Source organism: Antechinus flavipes, chromosome 2, assembly GCF_016432865.1.
Source record: "Antechinus flavipes isolate AdamAnt ecotype Samford, QLD, Australia chromosome 2, AdamAnt_v2, whole genome shotgun sequence".
Taxonomy (NCBI): Eukaryota; Metazoa; Chordata; class Mammalia; order Dasyuromorphia; family Dasyuridae; genus Antechinus; species Antechinus flavipes.
The window spans coordinates 400,538,868-400,565,217 of record NC_067399.1 but is presented as its reverse complement, the minus strand read 5'-3'; the positions used below and the strand labels follow the sequence as shown (position 1 = coordinate 400,565,217).

Genomic DNA, 26,350 nt, shown 5'->3' with positions numbered 1-26,350 from the left:
AGTTGTCTTAATTTGCATTTCTCTGATCAATAGTGATTTGGAACATTCTTTCATGTGAGTGGTAATAGTTTCAATTTCTTCATCTGAAAATTGTCTGTTCATATCCTTTGACCATTTATCAATTGGAGAATGGCTTGATTTTTTATAAATTTGAGTCAGTTCTCTATATATTTTGGAAATGAGGCCTTTATCAGAACCTTTAATTGTAAAGATGTTTTCCCAGTTAGTTACTTCCCTACTAATCTTGTTTGCATTCGTTCTGTTTGTACAAAGGCTTTTTAATTTGATATAATCAAAATTTTCTATTTTGTGATTGGTAATGGTCTCTAGTTCATCTTTGGTCACAAATTTCTTTCTCCTCCACAAGTCTGAGAGATAAACTATCCTATGTTCCTCTAATTTATTTATAATCTCGTTCTTTATGCCTAGGTCATGGACCCATTTTGATCTTATCTTGGTATGTGGTGTTAAGTGTGGGTCCTTGAGAGGCTTACATTCTAACTTCTACATTTCTTGCATCTCAGAACGGGATTGGATTCGGGGGAATAACAAATAGACATGCCATTCATCTGAACTTTTGAGGAAGTCTTGTGAAGAAAATGGGACAAAGATGGTAATTCCAACTTATAAATCAGAACGTTGATACTGCAACAATCCTTTAACATATCACATTGCTTTATCATTTGTTAAGTGCTTACTATGGATCAGGTTCTATGTGAGGCCCTAAGAATAAAAAGAGAAGCAGATGTTTGGCTAGTAAATAGAATAACAAAGACTTGTATCCATCTAGCTCCTTCCTCTTGCATATACTGCTTCTGCTATTACCTGGAGAAATGCTAAAGAAATCCTAATATGCTGAAGGGGAAGCCTGGGGAAGAAGGGAGGGCACAAAGGAAGGGAGCCCAATAAACCAGGCAGGATTTCCTGGGTGGTTTCAATCCATAATTGGCAGAGAGAACCTTGCACGCTGTATTTTTAGCTTTTTTCATTGGAAATCTAAATAAACCTCACAGTGACACAGAGGGATGAGTCAGTTCAACAAACACGAACTGAATAAGTTCTGTATTCCTAGTCTTGTGGAGAGAGCAAGAAGGTCGAGCCATGACTTCTGCCCCCGGGGTTGGGGATGGGGGAGGGGGGGCATTTATGATGGAGAAATGAGAGAATTGGATTATAAAGTAACCTGTACTATGTATAGCTCACAAAGGACCAAAGTGCGTAATAAAGACCACAAATCAGTGAAATCTGTGTACACCAAGCTGGCAATAACTCCTATTTCTATAGGATTTTACCGGCTTAGGGACACATGATACTTTTATCAAAAAGTGAGTTGTATAAGGCAACTGGTAACATTCTTGTAAGCCAAGAAACAGGTTATGAGAAGGTAATCTTGTCTTTGGTCACAAGGCTATTTAACCTCAAAGTTAGGATTAAACCCAGCTCTCCTGACTTCAGAATCAGCACTCTCATATATAATATTAATTATTGTGTACTCCAAACTAAGGATAGTCAACAAGCATTTATTAAACTCTTATCTAATACCAAACACTCCACTAAGTGATGGGGGATATAAAGAAAAGTAAAAATAATTCCCATTTTCACATGTCAGTTTATGAAATGAAAGAGTTAGCATTCTATTAGGAGACTCCATTTTTTAAGTGATTGATACGGGGAGGGCACCAAGTACTAAGGTAAAGAACAAAGACCTTATGGAAAAGAATCTATACCGAGCAGAACTTTGACAGGAGCTAAAAGGGTTTCAAGCACTATGAGTGAGAGGAGCATTCCAATCACACGAGAAGCATGCACAGAGATGGAATGTTGTGTACAGAGAACAGCAAATAGGCTACTTGGATCGGAATGTAGAATACGTGAGGAGAATCATCGTGTCATCGCCCTGAAAAGACAAGCTGGAACTTATTGTGAAAGGTTCCCAATGCTAAACAAAGGAGTTTGTCTTTTATTTTATTAGGGGATCTATTAAAACCTGAGCAGGGCAAGTGACATGGTCAGACCTGTGTTTTGGGAAAATCCCGTTGGCAAGCTGGATGCAGGATGGATTGGAGAGCAGAGAAACTGGATGCAAAGAGACTAATTAGGAAGATATTGCAACAGTCCGGGAGGGAGGGGGTGAGGGCCTGAAATAGTATGATAGTTGCATGAGTAAAAAGAATGGAACAGATGTTAGATTTGTTGAGCAGGTAAAATCAGAGCTTGGCATCTAATCACATACAGGACGGGGAGTATGAGAGAGGAGTTGAGGAAAGCTCCCTGAATTAAAAGGGATTTCTTGTAGGCATTGAAAGAAAGGTGGATTTTAATAAACACATCTTCCCACCCTTAATTATTAGTAATAAGGGGAGACACTATTATTAAACATGCTTTTTTCTTTGTTTCCTCCAAACTCTATCTTCCCGTGATCTTTTAGTACTGAATGAATCTCAGTAAAGAAAAGGTTCAAGGGGAAGGTGTAGGAGACAGAAAACAGATAGTAGTCTAATTTTCCTCTAGGAAATATATTCTCCCCTCTTCTCTCAACTCCTGTCCTCTTGGACATCCTCATCCTTTTGTGGGGAGGTTATAGATTCTTAATATTCTTAGACTTGGAAGGAACCTTAGAAATCAAGTCCAATTCCTACTTGAAGAACACGAACAAATGTCATTTATTCTCTATTTGAAGATGTCTAGTAAAAGGAAATACAGCTTCTTAAGGCAATCCAAACCATTTTTAGATCACTTTCATTGTTGGGAAGTTGCTCCTCATACTTTAATGGCTCAGTGATTTTTAAAGTGTTCATCTTTTTCCAGAGAAGCAGATTTCCACTCATTCACATATCTGCCCTTTCTGTTTGTCTCTTGCCCATACCCTTTATTAGGTTTGCCAGAGCTTCTGTTTTCTCTCAACATGATGGCAATAATAGTGGAACTCATGAGCTGTCCCTCCCTCTTGACATGTACCAGCTCTTTTTTTTTTGGGGGGGGGAATCATACATTTCTCGGTTGTCAATCTTTATCCTGGTTCTTCAAGATACCTTGTTTGTTATAAGTAGAAATGTGTACAGACTCACTGTGTTGCCTTTCTGCTTCTTTAATTTTTAATACTTTGAAGGTTGAGGAACCATGACTGGTAGCCATAAAACACCAGTTAAAACCTGGTTTTAAAAGATGAACCTATGTTTAAAGGATTTTCCCAATTTCCCAAAAGAAATCCAGCCAACTCTCATTTAACTTTAGGCTCAATTCATTGTCCATTTACAAATGGACAGTACACTGTCCAAGAAATATATATATATAGTAGACTTGAACACCTCTTCCGGATTGTTGTATTGCCCTCCAACTATATAAAGTAATTTGTACAATAGTTCCTAGTCTTGCTTTTTCCCTTGTAGATGATTAGATAAGACTTTTATGAGAGGTTACAGATCTCTTACAGAAGGCTTTACAATGTTATGGGACACCTTGATGCAACCAGCACACAATTTCTTCCCCATATTTACAGGGAATTGCTCTTCAACTTGGACTTTGAGTTATACCTCCTCCATAACAGTGGTTAATACCATTGGCAAGTATATATATCTTGTCTTATGCCTTATTTGATCACTGTGATCAGAGAGTCACTGAACTAAATTATCTCTTAGGGGTTTTTTCTTTTAGGAATCTTGAATATTGATGCTTGGACTGCTTGTTGGAAAAGTCTTTAAACAACCAAGTCAAAAACAATCAAATCAAAAAGCCTAGTGGAGTCTTGTATTTTTTTTAACCTTCCAGTTGTCTGATAGCAAAGACATGGTCAGCTTTTTTTTTATAATAGCACCTGGAAAAACTTGCATCTTCCCTCATCAAGATTGTCCTTGATGTTAATGTAGCTGACTCTTTTTTTGTTATTAAAATTTTTTTAATAGCTTTTTATTTTCAAAATACATGCAAAGATATTTTTCAAAACCTTGTGTTCCAATTTTTTCTTCTTTTCTTCCCCCTTCCCCCTCCACTAGACAACAAGTAAGCCAATATATGTTAAACATTCTATACATATTTCCACATTTATCAAGCTGCATAAGAAAAATCAGATCAAAAAGGGAAAAAAATTGAGAAAAAAACAAAAAGCAAGCAAACAACAACAAAAAGGTGAAAATATTAAGTTGTGATCTACATTCAGTCCCCACAGTTCTTTTTCTGGATGCAGATGGCTCTCTCCATCACAAGTCTTGGTTTGAATCATCTCATTGTTGAAAAGCTGACTCTCTTAAAATTTTTATTTAGATAGGAAATTAGGCATGGTAGTTCTTGATATTCTATCACATGTAGAGGTATTAATAAAGTCCAATATTTTTTCCTCACATTTTGTTATTTTTGGTATGCATTTCTTCCTTCTTTATAAATGCAATTTGGTTGTAAACATTTATTATAAATCTCTTCCTTTTAATTTTTGTTATCCTCCTTCCATTTTTATCATAAATTCCTTCTGATGACTTGCTTATCTAGGTCTCTTGCTTGGCTTTCTTAGTTTTATCCTTAAAACAGTTTTACTGTTTTGAGAAGTAATACTGCTGATAATCTTACATTATGTTCAAATTATTTTGCATGAGAGTTTATATTTTAAACAGGCATTGTATTTGGTTATCATTCCTCATTTCACTTTGGAAGTAGACAAATTATTTTCTATTTGGCATATTTTATAGGTTATTTTAGCCTTTTTTTCCCCCAGACAGCAATTTATTTATATCAGTTATGTTGGTAGATGAAATTATTTTATATTTTTTATTGTATTCATGTCTCATTTTTTCATAATTGATATTTCATTTGAGTGTCATAACTAAAATTTTCAATTGTATTATCACACATTTTTCTAATTTTTATTCCACTTTTAACATTTTTGGTCTTTAGCAATATATAGATAATTCAAGAATAACTCATATCAATAATGAATCATTTCCTGTCAAAATATAATCCATTCCATTTAAAAAATAATATTACTCACTGTAATTTTATTCTTTGGAGAATTAGCTGCTAAAGTCCAATATGTCATACTATGGAGAATTCCCAAATTTATCTTTGGTAGATAAATATTCAGTGTTCTAAAGTTTTGGTTCTCAGACTTTATCAGACCTCCTATCTCCTACCTCACTATATTTTGTATACATTTTTGATGACTGTTTCCTGGAAAAAGACATTCAATCAATTATCTTAAACTAGGTTCGTTAGTGTTAAAAAATATTATTCAGTGCTTACCATGTCTATAACCTAGAACAGGAATATAGGAAACTATGTTCCATAAACCAAATATGGCTTGCTGCCTATCTTTGTAAATGTAAATTATAAAGACACTCTTAGCTTGCAGGCCATACAAAACTAGGCAGTGAGCTGCTATATATAGCATATAGGCCATATATTGCCAGCCCCTTGCCTACCAATTCTTTTTTCAAAGAAAGTATTCATGATATGTGAACTTAAGGTTCTGATGTACCCTAAAAGCCATTGATCTCTCATGCCTTATTTTCTATATCTTTACCATAAGCCTCACTTATTCCAACAGAGACACTGAAGACACCGTATCAAAGAATATATTTATTCAATTATTATTAATTTAATTTAGAGTGTTACCAAGTTACTCAGTTCTTCATCAAATTTTTTTGGTGCTGCTTCAACCTTTACAGCAGCTATCAGCATATAAGCTGAAAGTATTATCATGATGATCTTTTTGCAATTATTTATCATGAACAATATATAAGCTGTGTTGCAGGAAGACATAACATTCCAGAAAAAGACAATATTTATTGCCTTTGGATACATTAAAATGTTTTCTTCCAATTCCTTCATTTGCCTTTCCAAGGAAAATCTGTAACATATCCTTTCATTTAGTTTTAATTTCCTTCTTTATTTTGTTTTCATGCATAGCATCTCTTCTAGAATATTTCTCCAACTTTTACTCTCTGTTTGGGTCCCTATGGGGATGCCTGCTACTTTGGGTTGTATGAGTTGGCAATGAATTGGCATTCCAAACACTAATTGTAGCTTATGAACCCCTATCAGTTTGCTTCCCATTAACAAGCTTCTAATAGACTCAGCTTTTAGCAAAAAATTTTACCAAAATATTAAAGTAAAAACATTAACTGCAATTGAATCTGGAATCACTTTTACAAAGTGATAAAGCACTGGAATAGGACTTAGTTTAAGCAATCCTTATATTGAGATAAAATCTGCTCTTAATTTCTACCTTTGCTCCTAGTTCTGAGTTTTTGAGGATAGCAGAACAAGTTTAATTAAACATTTAAATAAAATTAAATTTAAAATTAATTATCACATGTCCCCAAAATCTCTTCTTCAGACTAAACATCCTTCTTTTCCTCAAATGATCCTTATGTTTAGAGTTACTTCAGCATTCTGTCTGGTGGATGCTCTTTAGCTCTTAACAACAAATGTGGTCTATTCAGAACAGAATTCAGCAGGACTATCACCTTCCTTGTTCTGTAAGACACTTCTATTTCATCTGAAATCCCATGAGCTTCTCCATTTGTTATATCAGGTCAGTTTTGAACCTACCAACAAACTTTTATTAAAACTTAGCAATGTCAGGTTCTAAGAACACAGACTCATTTGTGTTTCCTTCAAGGACCTTACATTCTAATAGAAGGACATGTACCATATAAGTGTTTACCAAATAAAAGATAATTTTAGGAGGAAGATACTGATTGCGGGGGGGGGGGGGGGGAGGAGGGAGGGGGTGGAGAGGAGAAGGGAGTCAGGAGAGGTCTCGTGTAGGACATAGAATTTGAGCTGAATTTGGAAAGAAGCTCAGGTCAGGAGGGAATGTATCATAACCAAGGGGAACAGCCTAAACAACTGACATGGAGATGATAGAAGATGGAATTATGTGATAAGAACCTGTAACCAAGTCGCCAACCACTGTCCGTTGTCATATAGACTGCATCTGTCAGTCTTGTTCACATGGCTACAGTGAGACTTTGTCAAATGCCTTGCTGAAATCTAAGCATACCATATATCTGGCATTTCCCGGATCTACCAGTCTAGTAACTTTGTCCAAAAAGGAAATGAAGTTAGCCTGGTTTAACCTGTTTTTGTTTGAACCCATTTTACCTTATAGCCTTTCTACGTCCTTACAAACTATTTGGGTTCAAACCTTTCTGGAATTTCCCAAGAACTGTCACCAAGCTCATTAGGCTATAGTATGAAGATCTTCCTCCCTCTTGAAAAACAGAAAACTTGCTTGTCTCTACTCTTACATCACCTTTAGCGTCCCCTCTGATTTCCAAATAGCTTAGACATCTTATTGATAACTCTAGTTTTTCAGAGCCATGAAATATAATTCAGAAGATCATCAAATTTAGAGCTGGAAGAAACTCTAGAAACTATCTAATCGAACTCTTTTATTTTAAATGCAAGGAACCAGAACTCTCTCAAAATCACATAGGTTATCTTGACTTGAATTTGGTAAGGGCAGCTTTATGCTTGCTCTTTTTACCATCTCTTACCTTAAGTCTCAATTCCCTGTGAAGCATTTTTCTTCTATACTTCCCTTCCTGAGGATGGTTCTCCTTGGTAAATAAAATTAAATTTAAAATTAATTATCACATGTCCCCAAAATCTCTTCTTCAGACTAAACATCCTTCTTTTCCTCAAATGATCCTTATGTTTAGAGTTACTTCAGCATTCTGTCTGGTGGATGCTCTTTAGCTCTTAACAACAAATGTGGTCTATTCAGAACAGAATTCAGCAGGACTATCACCTTCCTTGTTCTGTAAGACACTTCTATTTCATCTGAAATCCCATGAGCTTCTCCATTTGTTATATCAGGTCAGTTTTGAACCTACCAACAAACTTTTATTAAAACTTAGCAATGTCAGGTTCTAAGAACACAGACTCATTTGTGTTTCCTTCAAGGACCTTACATTCTAATAGAAGGACATGTACCATATAAGTGTTTACCAAATAAAAGATAATTTTAGGAGGAAGATACTGATTGCGGGGTGGGGGGGGTGGAGAGGAGAAGGGAGTCAGGAGAGGTCTCGTGTAGGACATAGAATTTGAGCTGAATTTGGAAAGAAGCTCAGGTCAGGAGGGAATGTATCATAACCAAGGGGAACAGCCTAAACAACTGACATGGAGATGATAGAAGATGGAATTATGTGATAAGAACCTGTAACCAAGTCGCCAACCACTGTCCGTTGTCATATAGACTGCATCTGTCAGTCTTGTTCACATGGCTACAGTGAGACTTTGTCAAATGCCTTGCTGAAATCTAAGCATACCATATATCTGGCATTTCCCGGATCTACCAGTCTAGTAACTTTGTCCAAAAAGGAAATGAAGTTAGCCTGGTTTAACCTGTTCTTGTTTGAACCCATTTTACCTTATAGCCTTTCTACGTCCTTACAAACTATTTGGGTTCAAACCTTTCTGGAATTTCCCAAGAACTGTCACCAAGCTCATTAGGCTATAGTATGAAGATCTTCCTCCCTCTTGAAAAACAGAAAACTTGCTTGTCTCTACTCTTACATCACCTTTAGCGTCCCCTCTGATTTCCAAATAGCTTAGACATCTTATTGATAACTCTAGTTTTTCAGAGCCATGAAATATAATTCAGAAGATCATCAAATTTAGAGCTGGAAGAAACTCTAGAAACTATCTAATCGAACTCTTTTATTTTAAATGCAAGGAACCAGAACTCTCTCAAAATCACATAGGTTATCTTGACTTGAATTTGGTAAGGGCAGCTTTATGCTTGCTCTTTTTACCATCTCTTACCTTAAGTCTCAATTCCCTGTGAAGCATTTTTCTTCTATACTTCCCTTCCTGAGGATGGTTCTCCTTGGTAAACAGAAGTAATGCAATAGTTGAGTAGTATTGCCTTCCTTCCCTTTTGGTTGTCATTGATCTTACATCTTCCTTCAACTTAATTTGGCCAACAAAGTTCTTCCTAACACTTTTCTTCTAAGACCATGCCAGTTTAAAAATCAGATCTCATTGATGAGTTCCCCTAGGCAGCACACTAACTTTTCAAACTTGTCTTCCTTCCCTCCTTCATCAAAATCATAGCAATTGTAATGACGGAACTTTTTTCTGCAGAGCATCCCATCTCTTTTGTGCAAATGATAGGGTCATAGAGTTTAGAACTGGAGATGATCTTAGAGTTTACCCAGTTTAATCTCCTTATATTGTAGATGAAGAAACAAAGGCCCAAAGAGATCTACCCAAAAGTACACAGCCAGTAACTTGCAAAGCCAGGATTCAGAGATAGAGCCTCTGACCCCAGTGCTTGTATTTTTTGCATTGTACCACAAAGAATGTCCCCTTTTGTGATCCCATTTGGAGTTTTCTTGGCAAAGTGCTGGAGTGCTTTGCCATTTCCTCCTCCAGCTCTTTTTATAGATGAGGAAATGGAGGCAAATAAGATGAATTGATTTGCCCAGTGCCATACAGTGAACAAATGTCTGAGGCCAGATTTGAACTCAGGAAGATGAATCTTTCCTGATTCCAAGGCCCTAATACACACACACACACACACACACACACACACACACACACGTCTAGATAGATTCCTTTTTTTTTCCCTTTATAATGTACTTTTAAGATAATAACCTTAAAGAAAATCAAGTATACTTTCATCTCAAGTCACTAACTCCTGCCTTCCTTCTTATTGGTCAAAATCAGGACCAAATTCTAGTACTCCCTTTCACTTCCTCCCTTTTACCCAAAATGAAATTATCTAACTTCATGTTTCCCTCCAAAATCCCTCACTACTATCAGTGCTAGAAAGGGAAATATAAGAATATTGGGTTCAATTTGTTCTAAGTCTATCATCATACAGAAGAGGAAATTAAAGTCAAGAGAAATTAAGGCCAAATGAGAAAGAGTTTTGCTCATGGTTACTCAACTAGTTAGAAACAAAAGACTAGAACCAGGATTGGTACCTCTGTACTATTACATTCTTTATTTCCTTAACTTACCATCCTCCCTTTAAACCCTTGGAGTTTGAGTAGGAGGGAGAGGTTTTGCACATTAATTTAGCCTTTGCGGCTTCTTTTCTCCCAAACATCTTCCCCCAACAACCCCCAAGCCAACAAATTGTGTTTTCCTTCACTTCTGAGTCATCCTGTGGTTTTTGATAATCTCCCCATTCCCCCGAACCCTACCCCCAAAACACGTAGTGAAAACCACCCTTCATAAAGGGCAATCTCTTTTTTAGATCTCAAGGGTCAAGCCCATCCCCTCAATTTAGAAACCTTCTTTACACCCCAGTCCTATCCCTTCCCCCAGATGAAAATATGTGTTGGGATGGTAGGTGGGATTCAAGTCCAGCACGAAAGCAATTAATTATGGAGAAGAGAGCTTAAGGCAAAGCCAATTGTTTATAGAGTGCTGGAAGGTGAAATCTGGCTATCACTTAGCCAGCCACAAATATAGCACAGGTACCAGCTCTCAGAGCTGGAAAGAGAGCCCAAGGCACCATAGAATGCCAAAATTGGAAGATATCATGGAACATAGAATGTTCAAGCTGAATGAGAGCGTGGGAATAAACTTTGTTCAAAGTTGTTTTGGGGATTACAAAATATTTTATATCCTTTATTTGGTCAAGACAACTCCCTATGGAGTTAGCTAGTCAAAGATGATCATCTCTTGCCTAATTTAGCAAACTAAAGTCCATAGTTTGATTTGCCAAAAATAATTATGGTAAACACTTTTCTTTGGGGTGATTCTTCTCCTATGCCCAAACTTGATTTCTCTTCTCACCATCCCAACTACTTAGTGTCCATACTGCTAACTGCAGTTTAATCCCTACCTCCTCTGACCAGTTTTAGGGGAGCTAGATTCAGCATATCTATAGATATGATGACTGATCAGTGAATCAAGATTAGGAGGGGAAGTGAAGTGACTAAGAACTGGGTGGTTGAAACAAAGTACCCCCAAACCCAAGCTGAACCAATAATTTCCATACCCCTTATCCTATATAACCCAAACCGCCTCTTCTCCCTAGAGATGGACAGTAAGTATGGCAGGGGAGAGACCAGAGGGAGGAGACACTGGGGAGAAATATATGCATACATTTTTAAATTTAATCTGCATTATTCATACTTTCTTAAGTCTAGGCAATCAACAGCAACAAAATTAAACATTTGCTGACTTACTGAAGTAAACTGATCATGCTGAAAATTTAACAATTTTAACAAATTTAACGATTTGCTTATGCAAATTGGTTAGAGCTGGTTCCTGCTTGACCTCTAGTCTAGAGCACTTTCTACTACTCCATGCTAGGAAAGTGTTAACAACCTCTGTTTTACTTTTTTGGGGAAAGAGCGGGGAGTTCATAGATCTTTGAAAATTCCCCTTCTGTACATTCCAACTGAGGGAATGAACCCTAAAGTGAAACCAGGTAAAATATTTCCCAGACCAGAGCAACCTGTGTCGGTATGAGATCTGTGCCCACTAAAAATCCCAAGAAGTTAAATTTGGAAGATCCCAGGGTTTTCATTTTACAGGTAAGAAAAAAGTGACTTGCTGAAGATGACATAATTGATTATGGGGGAGATCCTGTATTTGAACCCAGGTTTTCTAAATCCTAACTCAATGTTCTTCCAACTATACCCCATTACCTATCGCTCAGTCCAACTCATTTCCTCTTTTCTTGCCATTGGCCGGGTGTAAGGCACCCTACGGATGAGAGGAGAATCCATCCCTCCCCTTGAGGAGGTTCCCCTCTAGTTTCTTTTATTTCATCCTATTTCTCATTCTTTCCCTTTTCCCTGGCTTCGGCTCTAGACATCTCTTCCCCAAATCTTTTTCTACCTCTTTGAGGAGCAAGATCAGGATTAGAATCAGAAAGAGGTCTTTCAGGCAGGGGTAATTAGAGTGTAGAATTTGCATAGTCCTGGGATCTCAGCATTCTGGAAATCCCCCTGGGTGACCAGCGCTTCCTCTCTGAGGTCAGGGTACGTCAACAGAAAGCTCCTTCCCCTCTCCTTCTGCTGTGAAGAAGCCAGGAAGTCAGTCTGGGCAGCCTGTGGAGGCCGAGGCCAAAGTTACAGCCTGGTAATTGAAGGGAAGCCCAATGAGACGACCATTCCCCCCTGGAAGATGGCTTAGAAAGTATGGGGGGAGGAAGAGGATCTAGGGCTTAAAGAGCAGCCTGGTACTTGAAATGGAAAGGGAGCCCAACGAGACAACCATTTCCTCCTGAAAGATGGCTTAGAAAATATGGAGGAAGGGAAGAGGAACTGGGGCTTAAAGACACAGAAACAGGTTCAGAATAGTGATCCAAATAACCTTACAGTGTATTGTAGTGGAAATAGAAAGGGGCTTGAAGTTTGAAGATTTGCATTCAAGACCTGTTAAAGATCACTCATAGAGACTGTGACAAAATTTCTTCCTTTTCCCCAGGCCTTAGTTTATTTATTTATAAAACAGGGGTGAGATTTAACGTCTCTTTTAGCTTTAAGGTTTTAAATTCTAGGGTATTCATCATCTTGAATGTCCTGTGGTCTAAGATCCCTGATAGTCCTGGCATCCTTTCTAGCTCTGATAATGCCTTATGTTTGGACAAGATCTGATTATTGCCAAATTTCGCTATAAAACAGTTCGTCTTCTTTTTCTGGGCACCTAATCCTAGGACCAGGAACAACAGAAGGATAGCTTTTTGGTGACAGTGCTCTCAGAGAACAACTAGTCTAATCCACACCTAAACAGGAAATCTTATGTATAACATTTAGTATAATAATAGTAATTTAACTACTTTAAAGACTCTAGGAACGATAACTTTAAAAAAATCAGCAAAGCTGGGGGTAGGACAGTTATCCTAGATGACCACTAAGTTTCTTTCTAGTTCAAGTAGTCTGTGTTCTAAAGTCCTTTCTGGATCTGACATTATATGTTATATTATATTGTATTTTAAGAACCTCCTCAAACAGCCCATTTCCTTCATGGACAGCTAAGATTGTTCAGAAATTTTTGTGAATGTCAACTCTCTGAGCATAAAGAGAGAAGAAACCTTAATGATATTTGGGAGATACACACTTAAACTAGTTTTTCCCAGGCCACTAGTTGAGGTCCTAGATGGGGGTGTCACATTCTTTGGAGTCAAAAAGAGTCATTTGTCTGAAACAGGGAAGGGAAAGTTTAGTGTCCATCTGAGTTCTTTCTACTTTACCACTGGTAATTGTGAAAGTTTGGGAAATTTGTAATAGCTCAGGTTCAAGGACTGGACATCTGAGAAGATAATCTGACTCTATGTTCTCAGTATTTATTGTATGTGGGGGAGTGTATTTGTCTTTTCTGCTGGGAAGTGTGGATTTCTAAATATATTTCCTAATGAAATCTCGTTAATACATTTCCTAAGACTTAACTCAATGATTTGTACCACATTTACATAAAATCTTGAACATTTCCTGAAATAATTAAAAAGGACCTGATCTGGATTCTAATCTTTGCTCTGTTTCTAACTTGACATGTGATTTTTAGAAAGCTTCATCCCCATTTTGGGCTTCAATTTTCCACATAAAAAATGAATTTGGAATTTCCCCCTATCTCTGACCTTCTATAACTTATAATTTGCAAATGGAGATTCTAGTTCCTGCTCTATCTCTAACTCATCCATATAATCTTTAGTAAGTTATTTAATTTTTCCCTGCTCCATGATTCTTACCTCTAAACTCCGTAGATTATCTGCCTTTGTGCTTTATAGGATTGTTGTGAGGAAATACTTGAATGAGAAATAGAGGTGAAAAGATTAGAGTCACTGAAACAGAAGGTGGCATTAAATATCATTCCTTTCTTGCTTCTAGGAAAAAATACTAGAAAAGCTTCTCTTTGGAAGGTTTTTTTTTAAGCCTGTCACAATCTGGCTACAACCAACCCTTTCTACTTTATCATGCTTTATTATCCTTCCAATACATGACATTACAGCCAAATGGTTCTACTAGTTGTTCCTTGTGTCTCTCCCATCTTTGTGCCTCTTTATAGGTTTCATGCTTGAAATATTCTTTCTTCTCACCTATGCCTCTTAGAAAACCTGATTTGTTTTAAAGCTCAGTTCCAATGTGATGTCCTCCTAGGAACTTTTTCTGATCTCCCGACATTACTAGTGTCTTTCTTCCTGAAGTCATTTTGTATTTACTTTGTGCATGTGTTACATTTACTAATAAGTATATATGCTAATTCTTTTGTAAAATATAAACTACATGTGGGCAGGACCTGTTTCATTTTGAATATCTAGAGCATAGTGGGATAGGGCCAAGGACTGAACCTGTGATTTCCTTGTCATGGGGAACTCCCAGAGGAGGAAACTCCTTCTACTAGTACAGATCAGCACCTTCTTTTTAACTTTAGGTCTTAGAAAGCTGCCTAGAGTTCTAAGGACTTTTTCAGATCTACTCAGACCCAAGTCTTCCTGTCTTTAAGACCAATCTCCTATCCACTCTGATATCCCACATCTAAAAGATACAGTAAGTACCTAATAAATGCTTATTGCTTGATTACCTTATGGCAAATTGCATACTGTAGAAGCAGTGAAAACACAGACTCATGTTCTGTTTAAGCTGGGAAAAACCATAGAAATCATAATTCAATTCATCCCCCTTCATCCCTTATCTATAGATAGAGAAGTTCTTTGGAGGGGCTAAATTCTGTATTTGAGTGAGAAACATTAAATCCAGAATAAAAATTCAGCAAAGGGTTTTTCATTAGGTTCTTCAAGGAGTCCTTATTAATTGGGGATTCCCCATTTCCCCTGAAACAAGGGAGTAAAAGCTGGATTCCACTTCATCCTGTACCCTTCTGGAATCCCCATCTTACATCAAACTCCCCTTACCACCCAAGAAACATTCTAGAGAATAAGTGGAAACAGAAGGAATGAGAATGAACAAGAGGAAAATGTGAGCCGAGCATCTGGAGAGATTTCCTTACCAGACCAGATGAGTCTGGAATCCCCCACTTGCAGCATACTGAGGCAAAACTAGAGCCTGCTGGGAATAACCTAATGGAGAAGCTGGACTGGAAACTTCTGCCAGTCTCCTCCCTCTCTCCCCCCACTTTTAGTTTGTGATCCAACCTCTGAATCATCATCTTTCCACCTTCCCTCAATAATCCCCCTCCAAAAGGAATGACCTCCAATCTGGGAATTGACCAACAATGGCTATTTAAAAAAAGGGAGTGTGTATGTGTGTGTTTTGGAGAGAGACAGAGACAGAAAGAGACAGACACAGAGACAGAGACAAAGAGAAAGAGAGAGGAAGGGGAGAGGGAGAGAGACAGAGACAGAGATAGAGACACAGAGAGAGACAGAGAGAGGAAAGTAGGGAGAGACAGAGAGAAAGAGAGAGAGAGAGACAGAGAGAGAGAGAGAGAGAGAGAAAAGTAGAGAGAGACAGAGACACAGGCACAGAGACAGAGACAAAGAAATAGGGAGAGGGAGGGAGGAAGAGCGAGAGAAAGAGAAACACAAGAGAGAGAGAGAGAGAGAGAGAAGAGAGAAGGGAGGAGAGGAGAGACAGAGAGAGAAGAAGAAGAGAGCTGAATCTGGACTCAGCTGGGCTGGCTGCTTGTCTCCCTCTATCTCGGGGAATTCCCCTCCTGACTAGAAGTCGTCAGCCTTGTGTTCCTTCCTGCAGTCTCTCAGTCAGCTGAGGAAGATTCGGATTGTAACCCCCATCCTGAGACCCTTGCCCTCCCTCGCCCTTTGAAACTGGTAAGTAACAGACATTTACAGGACTGGGGGAGAAGGCAAAGAAGGCAACAGGGCCCAAAACTACGAGCTCTTCTTTCTAAATGTCCATATCATGGTTATTTCTAGGTTTGAAACAAGAAACAAAGGCTCCCTCTGTCCCCTCATTTCCTAAGTGACCCTTCTCAGCCTGGTAAACTGGTCATCTGTCCTATTCCTCCCTTTACTTTCTTTAGTTTTCTTCTTTTCCCTCCTTTTCCTATTCTCTCTCTTAGATGCTTTCTTTCCTTTCACTCTTTTTCTTCTCCTATGTTTCCCATTGCTCCTGGATTTGGGAAAACACAGGTTGATTTGGGAAGGTTCTGTTTTGCCCTTTGGTTTCTTCTGGAAGAAGCTGGGATAGGAAGGGTGTCTATGGGAGCTTTGGATCCTGGATAGGAAAAGGCATGTGGGATATTTAGAGCTATTGTTTAGGATTTTAAGTGTTGCCTTATGCTTTATTAAGCATAATATCAAAATGAAAGAAGCAATTTCCTCACCATTCTAATGAGATCCACTTTAATAATGGATCCGTAGTTAGTTACAAATGATAAAGCTAAGGTCACTGGTGGTAGTAGCCACAGGAGGATGAGAAGGTATTTTTTAGTGTTTCAGTCACTAAGAATAATGTTTTTTTTTTTTTTTCCTGAAAGCTAAGCTGTATTTGGGCTGGGTATATTTTATTATATAAGGAGAGGAGGAGAAAATTGAGGCAGGAATATCAAATGAAGTCTATGGAGTGAGAGGATTTGGATTCTGATGTGACCCCATCACTTACTAAATGTACTTTAGGGTAAATTCAAAATTTTTTCATCAATAAAATGAGCGCTCCATTTCTAAGGTCCTGTCCAGTTTTAAATCTTGTAAAATAGGAATAGACTTTTGTAGAATGGAAAAGAAAGGGAAGGAGTGAAGAAGATGAATTGAGGGAGCTAGTTTGGGAAGTGAGGAGGGGAAAAGTGGGATGGAAGTCAAAGGAGACTGGTGGACAAGAAGTAGGACTGGACAGAGAGAGGACTTAGTCTAAAGAATTAGGTCAGAAATTTCCAGAATTAGGAAATTAATCTGCCTTATTAGTTTCTCTGATCATGGCTCCCCAAAGGCCATTTCCCTGTGTTCTCCTCATTCTGCCAGACTAGAAATCAGACACCATATGTGGCTCCTAGTTTTAAGCTGCCCTTGCCCTTGTTCTTGCCCCTGACTTTGCTCCCCGCGTTTCTGCTGCCTCAGCCAGAGGAGAGCCAAGAGTCTCTCCAGCAGCTGTCAGAGCGAGAAAAGAATGGTAGTGTTGGGCTTTCCTTGTTGGAAGACCTGGACTGGGCTCAACTGGGCTGGGTCTCGTGGGGAAAGAAAACAGGGAATTTCCCCCAGTGTTTCTTTGCCTTTTCCTGTTGTTGGGCTCCCCATCAACCCTCCAATGAAAAGAAGGCATGCAAGAGGACAGGCTGGGGTAGGGTAGGAAAACAAACCAGACAGAGAAAGGCCTCCTGAAAACGTGAAACAGCTTTCCATGTACGTTAAGGGCCAGAACTGATTTGCCCAGCTCATTCTGCTTTCTACTGGTCTCTTTTCCATTCCCTGTGAAGGGTCCAGAGACAAACTGGACTTGGCCCTCCACGGCTCCAAAGAGAGAAGCTGGTGACAGACAACCTGCATTCTCCTTTCTCAAATAGTGTCAGGGATAACAAGCACTGAAAGTGTCTCTGGTTCAAAATGAGACAGAAATGAAGAATGGGAGAGAGCAAATAGGACTTAGAATTTGGAGACTTTGATTCCAACCCAGGTTCAACAGTGCAGTTAAGTACTAGATTTAGAAGTAAGATACCCAAAGGGTCATATTCCAATCTCTGCTACTCATTACCTATGTGTTCTTGGACAAGTAACTTCCTGATCTCTGGACCTCAGTGCCGTAATCTGTTAATGAAATGAATGAGATGGATTGGATCAGAAGTTCCCAAACTGATACACCCATCTCTTTCCCCACCTTCCCCTTCCTCACCATTTGAAACTTAGAAAGAATATTTAGCAAATAGCATATTATCCTCATGTACATATGCATAGTAAACTTTAGATTTTGTTTCCCTTAATATTGAATAGGGGGCATAGAAAGAGGTAGGAGAAGCTTACTGAAAGCCAAAGAGTATAGGGAAGAAAAATCTCAAAAGAACTTCCCAGTTCTTAACATCCTACAATCTGTGATCCAGTCTCAGAATGTGGGTCTGGTGAGCTTGGGGATCAGTTATGTTGTCTGTCCTGGCAAACACTCTAGAGGAAGCTGTGATAGTCTTTGTAGAATTTTGAAAGAGTAGTTTTCCCACTTTGTTGAAATTAATAATAACATCTCACATTTAAAGAGGTTTGCAAAGTGCTTTACAAACATTATCTCATTTGATCCAGAGATAAGTAGTTAGAGGTTGTACTCCCCAGTCCCAGGCTTTGGGGGTTAATTTTCTAACTTGGAAATCCCCTTTTTAGCAGGTGTCAGGGGTAGGGGGGAGCTCCTCCTGTTCCCCATTCCTCCTTTCCCAAAAGGAGTACCTATTGGAGTTCCTGAAAGGAAATCTGAAAAGATAAAACTGGAGGAAAGAGATATTCAAATGTGGTTGTAAGTGGGTCGACAAAGACTTGTTGGCTGGCTGGTGGGAATTTGATAATTTTGCATTTGTGGGTTTAACAGTGGGATTTGCAGAGGTACTGTGGTATCATAGAAAAAGTCCTAGACTAGGAGTGAGTCTTCATTCTTTAGCTATTATGCTTTTGCCTCTCTGTTGTAGAGGACATGACCTAGAGGAATTTGGTTAGGCTGCGAAATTAAAGAATAGGGCCTCTTCTTCCCCTCTCATCCCTACCTTCTCCCCCACCCCCACTGATTCTATGATGAAGTGATTAACCATCGTTTGAATGTATGGAATATCCTGGGCTTGGGTGCTCACCTACCCATACCTTATTGGGAATGAATGATAAAAATTAAGACTTTTGAGAATATATACACCTATCAATGTATGAAAAGTGAATGAAAAAATATTTATTGAATGCTATTATGTGTCTTACAAATTCTGTGCTAAGTGCTAGTGTCACAAATGCAAAATTAAATACAGAATCTACACTTAAAAAGATTACTTTATATTTTAAAAAACCTCCAAACATTTATTTTATTGTACAGCATACATCTTAGCACTACCATGATTTAAAAATAGAAATTGCCTGTGCACTTTAAATCCTGTGCACATGAAACATTTTAAAAAATAATACTTCCAATTTGTTACTCATTATAATACTATTAATAGCAGTCCTATCCAATCAAGGGAGTACATTGAAATATTTTTGTTTTTAGGTAGCAAAATGATGCAGTGTATTTTCAGTATACCTCTTTTAGAAATGTGGCTCAGTGCTTGAGCTTTAATTCAGAATAATTTCATTATATAGCAATATAATTTCAGGAAATTATATTGAAATAAATGTGATGTACCACAGAAAAATTATCATTTATTCTTTCTTTTAAAAATATGATTCTGTTTTTTTTTCATTCTAATTAAGTGAATTAAAATAAAACTAAACATGGAAATAAGATTTTCATTACATAGCAACATAAAGTTGCTATGATTTTCATTACATAGCAACATAGTTGGTAAACAATCTTCCACATTAGCCATGTCTAAAAATGGCTTTCTCCGTTTTAAATTCATCTTCTTTCTGTCATGAGGCAAGTGTTTTATTTATCTTCATTCTTTTGGACTCATAGTTTATTATTAGCTTAAATCCTGGTAAGGGGAGAGAGTACACATCGAGGAATGGAAACTGGGGAAGGGTGTTTTAGTTTAGAAAGTGGCAAGAATTGTGGGTGAAATATGTGGGGTAGAATAACACAAACTTTCCAGGAGCAAAGAAAGAGTTGGTTCCTAATCTTAGTCACAAACACCTGCCCTAATCAGTCCAGACAAGTACCCTCCTGGTCACACCCCTTACACTAGTTTTGTGACATAGGCCAAGACATTTTCCCTCTGATGTTCTATGACTTACTGTTTTCTGAAAGACTTTATGGAAATTCTTAAAGGGGACAAGTTTATATTTGTTTTTAGTTCTTGGTGCTTGTCCGGCTTCAATCTTCTTTATTTCTTGAAGGTGCTCAGTAACTTCACTAGCTACCATCTCCTTCTTTGGGAGGTCAAGTTGAAAAGTTATTGGCTAAATCCTAAAGAAATAGTCAGAATATGAGAATCACAAACTCACAATCAGTTGGCATTTAAGGGAATATTTGTTGTAGTTGTAGAGTTGTTTTTCAGTTGGTTCTGATTTTGTGACCCCATTTGGGATTTTCTTAGCAAAGATAATGAAGTGATTTTCTATTTTCTTCTCAATTTAAAAGAATGGGTTCTTCCCAAACAATACTTGCCAAATTAAAGCCCCTTTTCATTAAATTGTTTTTGTCTTGGTGGACCCAGGTAACTTTCGGCTCTCAGATTCTGATTTTAAGGAGGGGAATAATAGCTTTAAGTAAGGCTTAAGAGGTTGGGCTGATCCTGTAATCCCTTTCCTTCTCATTCCCATGTTGAAACTGGCATAGGATTTGCTAAGAAGCATGATAATTTCATAGATCTAGACCTTTAGGGGACTTTTGAGGCCATCCAACCCAATTATCTCATTTTATGGAAGAAAAGATAGTCTATTCCTTCTAGCTGAAAATGTGCATTCAAGCCAACACAGGGTTTTTTTTTTTTTTTTTTAAGCCATCAGTAAGTCAACAAGTATTTACTCAAATGCTTTCTATGTGCCAAACAGTGCTGACACCAAAGAAAGTAAAAAACAAAACAAAACAAACTGTCTCCTCCCTCAAGGATTTTACATTTTAATGGTATATTTTTTTAGTGTCAAAAGATTAAAGTGCATGCACCATCCTAAAGTCTCATAGAGAAAAATACAGATAAGTACATAACACCCATTAAAAACAAAAACAAAGCACTTTTTTTCTGAATAGAATTTGAGTTTCAGGCCTCTAGGTTTGAGGAGATGAGCAAAGTTAGTTTTTTGTTTTGTTTTTGTGCATGTGTGAGGCAATTGGGTTAAGTGACTTGCCCAAGATCACACAGCTAGGAAGTGTTAAGGGTTTGGGGTTGACTTTTGAATTCAGGTCCTTCTGACTCCAGGGATGATGCTCTATCCATCGTGTGGATAGTTGCCCTGTAAAGTTAATTCTAAGAAGAGGTAACAGCTGAAAGAAGTTAGCTAGACATTAAGGGAGGGAAAACTACAATAGAGCAACCCAATGGCTTCATATATGTGAATGCATCTGAGTTTGGGGTTGGGGAAGTGTCCAGAAATCTGCATGTTTGAAAGTGTTTCTTTGTAAATACTTTCTTATATGTTTGAAGATATATTCAGGCTACAACACATGTGCACATTTGAAAGCCCTGCCTAACTATCCTCAGTCTTTTGATGATTGGCTTTGCTATTTTCCCCTTTATTTATCTCCTTTTAAAGAACATTGTAATTAGATTTTATTATTTTAATTTTAAACATTTACATAAACGAGCATTAAAACTATTTTGAGATTTTGGTCACATTTTTGAGTTGCTGAAATACAATTTGGGTTTCTGTTAAGAGGAAAGGTTGAGAATCAGGGATTTAGTGCGTACTAGGATAGAGTACAATGTGTGTGTTTTAGTGCCTCAGGGGTTATGTGCCTATGCATGTGAGTCTGTGTGACCACATCATTGTAAATGTTTGTCTCCTTGTTTGCATGTAAGCATTTATTTGCATGTGTCCATGTATGCATGCCTACCTCTGAGTATATTTGTTTGTGCATTCAGCTGAACATACATTAAATTTTTAACTAATTGTAAGCCAGAAGGAAGGAAGAAAAAAAAAGTAAAGATTAAAGGAATAAGAAAGAAAGGTAGTTCCTACCCTCACAGATCCCCCCCAATATTCTATTGGGGGATCCAACAAGTACACAGAGAAGTAAGTAGAAATTACCTTTAAAGTAATACAATATAATTTTAAAAATGAGAACCTTAACAACTTGGGAAAATTCAGAAGAACATAATTTAGGAGGTGATACTGGATCTTTGTAAGAATCTGAGGATTCTATGAAATGGAGGTGAGGAGGAAGGAGGGTGGGCCAGACATGGAGGGCACCTTTCCAAAGCCACTGAGGCAGAAACTGAAATATGTGGAGCCTAACTAACAAGAGTGTTCTACTGAAACAATGCTTAGGAACAGAAAGTCCTATTAAATCAAGAGTGGAAAGCTTGAGATTTTGTATTTTATCCCAGAGGCAATAGGGAGTCACTGTGCTTTTTCTTTTTTTAAATTAGAAGAGTGGCATGGTAAAAATCTGTTTTTAGCAATATCAATTCTGCAACTATATGAAAGGAATATATATTGGAGAGGGGTAGAGATTAGAAGCCGAGTCCGATTAAGAGATTATTATTTCCCAGGCTAGAGGTGATAGAGCCCCGAAACTGGAGTGGAGGTCCTAAAAGTGGACCTCTTAATAAAATAGCTATTGTAGTTTTTGACCAGTCCGGTTTAGGATAAGGAAGCGTCAAAAATATCTACTCGATGCTGTGCTTTGGCTTTGCTTGAACGTTTCTGCCTTACTTTGAATTCATTAACATTCAATGAATGTTTGTTGATTAATAGAATGACAAGTCCTTGATCTCTAATAATTACCATTTATATAATATTTTAAGATTTGCAAAAAACTTTACATCTTTCAGCTAAAAAAAAAAAAAAAAGACCAAGTAGGTGTTATTATTATTCCCATTTTACAGATGAGGAAACCCAGGCACAGAGAAATTTTGCGACGAGCCCAGTTAGTGAGGTAGGATTCGATTCGGATCTTCTTGACTCCAAGTTCTGCATTCACGTTATCCCTAGTATAGCTTAGATGCCAGTCCACAGCTAAGAGTCTAAAGCATTTTAGGCGTATGTTACCTGTATTCTATCGTGTGGATGTGTGTGCTTGTGGAAGTCTGTATATGTGTGTGCGTGACAAGACGCGTAGGGCACCCCCACTCGAATCAGTCTGTGAGGGACACACGCAAGCCCACCGCCCGGCCTCGGTCTGATCCGGAACTTCTCCGAACTTCTCCCGGGAGCGACGCTCGGCGAGGCGACACGACGGCTCTCCAACCCCTCCCCCGCTCCGCTGTTTATCATCTTTGTCAGGGCCTCTCCGGCCCGCCCCCAAGGTGGGAGTCCCATAGGACAGGCTTCCCGTCAATCATCGGGGACTTTCCCAGGGGTGGGGCTGTGGAGCCGGTCCTCTTCACTTCCTCCCTCTCCCGCCCCTTTCGGCGCTCTGCCCCGCCTTCCCCCGCCCCCCATCTCCAGAGGAAGTGAAGCCGGAACCCTAGAACCCCAAGAGGAGCAGGGACACCGAGATCGCGGGCCCCCACACGGTGGGTTTGACTTGGGTAAGAGTGAGCCTGGCGGCAGTTTCGGGGCCTGTCCTGTCACTCTGATGGGACACCTCTGACTGGCCGGGCCGGGAAGGTGAAAGAGTGAGGGGGTGAATGGAGGCGGCCTAGGCTCTCGAGGGTGGGCTGAGAGGGGGATGGGAGGAGGGTTGTATATTTAAGTCTATGTGCGTGAGTGTGTACGAGTGTGTGCGAGCCGGTGTATGTATTAAAGGGAAGGGGACTGTTTACATGGATATGTGTATAAATATATATATATATACGGGGTGTTTCAAAAGGCTTAGTGCAGTTAAAAGGTGTTAAAGCTTCCAGCTATACATATGTAACATAGAGAGCTACATAGATCCCTTGTATATAATCTCCAGATTTATACATATTTTGTCCCAAAAGCCTTAGTGCCGTTAAAAGCTTTCATAAAAACATTATTAAGCAGTTATAAGCTTTCAGCAACTACATCGTACGTCAATAGAGTTTATGTAGAATGTACATATGATTAATGCATGTTTACTCAGTTACATTTGCAGAGTATGTATATGGAAGTGTATGTGTGCACATGTTATTAGTATACATAGGAGTTTGAGGAGTGTGTATATTAAATAGGATTATACATAAGGGGAAATAACTGTTTACATGTACATATGAGTAATTGTCCACCTAATACAAAATTACATATAGACAGTATGTTTATGAGAATGGCACAATAATATGTACAAGTGTACATATGTGCACAGGTAGAGAAATCTGTATACCAAGTATGTTTATGCATAAGTTGTTTGTGTCCATAGATATATGTGAATTTGATGTACTTTATAACCTATATAAATGTGTACCATGTGTATATGCATGCATGCACACATGTATGATAAGTTTAATGGAACTACTATATGTCTTGCAAAATAATATTACATGTAAACCATACATATATGTGTTTTATATGTGCTTGTACATCTATGAGTGGATGTCCTGATATGGTGTAAGATGACTTTATTATATGTATCTATTGAATAAAAGATTACATGTTTACAGTTATGGGAATATATATGTGTGTGCATGTACACATGCGAGTAGATACATTGATAAGTATGAGATAACTATTATATGGGGATACTTGTCTACTTAATAGGATATGCAGTACAGAAATTGCATATAAGGGATTTAGAGTCTGGTATAAGAAACTACATGTATCTAGGCATGAATTTATGTAGGGAGACACTAATTTGTGAATGTACATGTACAGTTCTGTATGTGGGAATCATACTATATAGGAGATTTTGAGTACCCGTTTATGGTTAACTGTACACATAATTGTGTGGACATGATTATGTAATGTATGTTTTTTGGATATATAGTATAAATTTCATGGGTATGTGTGGTAACTATATGCACAGAGGAGGGGAAATCAGTTTCCTTACATTTGTATATATATGTGTGTTTATCTCTATCATCTACCTAATATTGATATAGTAACTTAAGGTTTGCAAAGCACTGCACATATATTCTCTCATTTATAATAACTATATATGTATACTACAGATGTATGTATAGATAAATAGATATGGATAGATAGATACCTATGAGTGTGTATATGAGATGGGAAAAGGAGCTTGTGGAAGGGAATAGATGAGTATTCAGTTCTTAATCATTCCTGACTTCTCCCTCTGCTGAAAAGTACAGGGGGGTGAAGTTAAGGAGGTTGAGGAAGCTGGCAGGCGCTGTGGGAGAAGCACCTTGTGGTGAGCCGTAAGTAGATATATGTCCCTGGCTCTTATCTTTTAACTGCTGCTTGTCCCCTGGAGATTGAGGAGCCCACGTTGAAAGCTGGTGCTCATGCCTAAATTGCCCATACGGAATTTATTGTCAAGTGCTGAGGACTGTGATATTGGATTAGATTTAACAATTATAATAGCTTGCCTTTATAGAGTGCTTTCATCTTTGCAAAATGTATTATAAAAACATCTCATCTAATCCTCACAATAACTCTAAGAGGGAAGTGATGCTATTCCCATTTTGCAGATTAGGAATTGAGGCAGACAGGTTTAAGTGACTTGTCCTAGGAGTTACACAGCTAGTGATTGACTGAGGCAGTGTTAAATTTATCTGATAGATTCTGTCCGGACCCTCTTCTCATCTCTTTCTGTACTTAGTGATATCATCAGCTCCTGTGAGTTCTTTTGTCATATATATGCAAAAATATCCAGCTCCATTCTGAATTGTAGTCCAGAATCTGTCTAACTGGATGTCCTAGAGATACAGAAACACAGGTCCAAATAGAAATCTTTATTTTTCCTACTAAACCTCCCTCTTCTTGATTTCCCTATTTCTTGCCTTGGTCCTGGGCAATTTACTTAATTGCTTCTGGCCCCGTTTCCTTGTCTGTAAAATGAGATCATGTCTACCTCACATAGTTGTTGTGAGGGTAAAATAACATCAGCAAACATTCATTAAGCACCTACTGTGTGCTAGGTACTGTATGTACTAAGTGCTGGGAGACAGAAATAAGCAAAGACAATCCCTGCCCTTAATGAGTTTATGATCTAGTGGGGGAAACAACACACACACACACACACACACACACACACACACACACACATTCTAGTACAATCCTATTAAAATTTCCTTTTTATCACTAGAATAAAGAGGAATTGGGCAAAACTTTGCAGTAAAAGAAGGGATTTTTAATTGAGATTTAGAGGAAACCAAGGATATCTATCTGTAGGCGGAATGAAGGAAGGAGAGAATTCCAGGCATAAGGGACAGCCAGAGAAAATGCCATGAAAATATTAATAAAACATTAAAACACTTTTTAAATGCTGGCTTCTATTATTATCGTTAGTATATTTCTTCAAGGAGTTTACATTTTAGTGGGAGAGGCTTGGGGAAAGAGAATAAATAGTAAAAGGTAGGATGATAGCATTGCCTTTTCACTAGAATAAAGAGGTTGGAGAGATTATTTTGGATTGTAGTTTTCAGAAAAATCCTTTCTGAATGAGGTAGACCTTGAAAAATAGAAATGTAATAGGCAAAGTTGAAGAGATAAGCTTGTGATCCCTTCTTGTCATAGCAAGAAGACATATTATTGAAGTTTGGGCTAGATTGAAGAGGATTATTGCAGATCCAACTGGAAAGATGAGTTAAAACAAGATCGTGGTTCTCATAAATTTCAGAACTTTGTTCTAGAGGCACTGGGGAGCCATCACAGGTTTTTGAATAGGAAAGGGAC

At 38.1% G+C, this 26,350-nt stretch overlaps 1 protein-coding gene across 5 annotated transcripts in view; it reads left to right on the top strand.

Annotated features, from left to right (window-relative positions):
• The first annotated feature begins 15,461 nt into the window (after positions 1–15,461).
• The window catches only part of TNIP1 (TNFAIP3 interacting protein 1), a 59,734-nt gene continuing 48,845 nt past the window's right edge, over positions 15,462–26,350 (top strand). The window contains exon 1 of one of the 5 annotated variants that reach the window (XM_051978732.1): positions 15,462–15,694. The gene's annotated coding sequence lies outside the window, so the exon portion shown is untranslated. Of the gene's footprint in view, positions 15,695–22,334; positions 23,128–26,350 lie in introns of those variants that run through there. The other 4 variants (XM_051978734.1, XM_051978733.1, XM_051978731.1 and 1 more) reach the window with 4 other exon arrangements.